This window comes from Tarenaya hassleriana, unplaced genomic scaffold, assembly GCF_000463585.1.
Source record: "Tarenaya hassleriana unplaced genomic scaffold, ASM46358v1 Cleome31, whole genome shotgun sequence".
Classification (NCBI taxonomy): Eukaryota; Viridiplantae; Streptophyta; class Magnoliopsida; order Brassicales; family Cleomaceae; genus Tarenaya; species Tarenaya hassleriana.
The window spans coordinates 1475599-1478525 of record NW_010966274.1 but is presented as its reverse complement, the minus strand read 5'-3'; the positions used below and the strand labels follow the sequence as shown (position 1 = coordinate 1478525).

General features: G+C 40.4%; 1 pseudogene; it reads left to right on the top strand.

The window, feature by feature from the left end:
- The window catches only part of LOC104820629, an 8367-nt pseudogene extending 5982 nt beyond the window's left edge, over window positions 1–2385 (top strand).
- Window positions 2386–2927: the final 542 nt, after the last annotated feature.

The following is a 2927-nucleotide window of genomic DNA, read 5'->3' as shown; positions in this document are numbered from 1 at the left end:
GAAAGAGTGGCCTGAGACTTGATTGGGAGACCAGACAAAAGATTTGTGTTGGAATAGCAAGAGGAATAGAGTATCTCCACAAAGGATCGATGATCAGGATGGTTCACCGTGACATCAAAACTACGAATGTGCTATTAGATGGTGACCTCAACGCTAAGATATCTGACTTTGGATTGGCTAGGCTCCACAATGAAGAACAAAGCCATATCAGCACCAGAATCGCCGGGACCATGTGAGTAGTATGATGGATTCTGGGATCTTTTAATAAAGTTTTTCTCGTCTTTAGGAGTCCGTTTGGGTCTTTAGGAGTCCGAAGATCCTTGAATGATGTTAGTGGTTCGTTCATTCTTCCCTTTTTTTGATGATCTTATTAATTAAACAAAAGCCCCTGTTACAGGGGAATACAAAGACAGACGACCCCTCATTGTTGGCTCTTATTGCTTGGCCAGTCTAGGGTTCTAACCTTAGGGTCTTGGTCCATTATTTCTAAACTCTCAAAGTCCAACTAGCGAAAGTTAAATATAAACCCAAATAATGAAATAACATTCATAAAACATAAGAAGTACTAAAGCTCACAAACCTCCTACTTTATCAAATACGCCCTTCCCGAAATTCGAGGTGAAAATCGGGAACTCATGCATCTCTTCCCAATCATGCGTGTGTATAGTCGTCATTCTTCCATTTATTTAAGCCTTCCAATGTCTCATCCTTGAGGGAGCATGCTTACTTGTCCATCACACCCCTGAGAATTAAAACGGTTAGCCACTTTTTGTTATTCTCGAGCCCGTCAATTGACATCTCCAATTGCCAATTTTATTTCACCTTTTTTGTGGTACTGTCCATTTGCCCGTGTTCGAAAGTTCTGCATGAGCTTTCTGATTGGATACATCATCTACTCCGGGATTCTCCATTCTCTCATTTTTTTTGGATTCGATACAACAACACCAACAACAACGTCTTGATCCCTAGTTTATTTGGGATTGGCAGTGTGAATTCTTTTTCTCCATTCATTTCAGTTTTGTGTGAAGTGCTTTGAAATTTCAAATCATTACTAATTATTCACTCCCAATTGATTTAGGTCTACCCCTATCTCTCTTCCTTCCTCTATGTTATATCTATATTAATTACTTTTCTAACTATAACGTCTATCGACCTACGTTTTATATGATCAAAAACCATCTTAGTCATCCATCTCGTAATTTTTATTCCATACATACTATCCCCATTGTTTGGGATTCGATACATGGTAAAATAAAGTTCCGGTTGTAGGATCCATGCCTCTGGATCGATACATGGGAAATAATTTTCCTACGTCATCTCATTTGGTGCCCAAACATTCCTTGTTAGCTTCTTTGTGATTCGACCGAGTTCCTCAGGTATCACACACTTGTGCACTTCGAGGTTGTTGAGTGTAGCACGAAATAACCGAACCCGAACATAACTGAACCGTAACCCTAAATGGACACCTCTACCTCAGACAATATGTCCGACTCCTTAGGCTTCCCTCTCGTGATTATCATATGTGAGTGAATATCACTTAAATCACATCACGACAACTTTCACTGCATATTTCTAACTCATTCTTGATTATGATTTATGTCGCAGAGGATATATGGCTCCTGAATATGCTCTATGGGGTCAGCTGACAGAGAAAGCCGACGTTTACAGCTTTGGAGTTGTGGCTCTTGAGATTGTTAGCGGTGAGAATAATATGAAATACAAGAGAGGGACTGATCAAGCCTCTATTGTCAATCGGGTAACCTTATATAACTCATCACTTCACGAAGCTATTTACCATTTTTCATGAGCAATTACTGAGTCTACTGATTTTTGCCTCTTTTACTGCGTATCCGATTTTCAGGTGGTCATGCTGCAGCAGAGTGGTAATTTATTGGAGATGGTTGATCCAAAGCTCGAAGGCGATTTCAACCACGAAGCAGCCGAGAGAATGATTAAAGTGGCTCTTTCGTGCACAAACCCGTCTCCTTCGTTAAGGCCTACGATGTCAGAAGCCGCGAAAATGCTGGAGGGAGAGATGGAAATAACGGAAAGTATCTCGGACCCTGGTGTATATGGGGTCATCAACTTCCCGAAGATGAGAGTTAGCTCGAGCATGTCGGGAACTGAGATATCATCCTCGGATCAGGCCACGACAACTTCTATATCGGGTTATGATTTATACCCTTTTGCTCCTGAATCCGCGATCCTGGGCAGCGGAGAAACCTCGTCCTAGTCATGCCATGTAAGGTGTAAACTATGACACAGTCATGTGAAAATGGTACTGTAATCATTACATACGTATGTGTGTGTCTTCTACTACATGATGAAGTACTTTTGATACAAAAAAGGAGAAACCATCCCCGATTTCTATGGGGTATTTTTTTCTGTGAGTCTATGAAATATATACTATGTGCTGAAACTTTTCAGAGCTTGTATTGGAGTAACAATAAAAAGGGTTCTTGGCTCACCCTTCTCGCAAGCCAAGCAAGGCTAGTCACGAGCCAAACACAAATTGTTGTCGAAATTCGACCAATTTTATCTAATCGGAATAGGCCGAATTGTGTAATTGGTTGAGAAGACTAGGGGCTCTTGCCCCATGTTCCATGTTCGACCGGTCGTTGGGAAAGAAAGATACAATTTAATTGTATTAAAACTGACTTACGGCTAAGGATGGATGTAGCCGGACAACCAAACTAATTTTTTTTTTTAGAAAAAACAACCAATTTATCGAGATAAAACACAAATATAAGTCAAGAAAAATAAATTAATCTAAAAAGAAATAATTTGGGGGGCGATAATCGACGATAATGGCAATAATCGACGATGAGATTGATGGAAAAGATAGAGGAAATTCAAGTGCTAACGTCCGGCGGTAAAAGAAGTTGATAGAAAGTGGTCGGTCGTAGGGGTGGCCATTTCGGTTATTA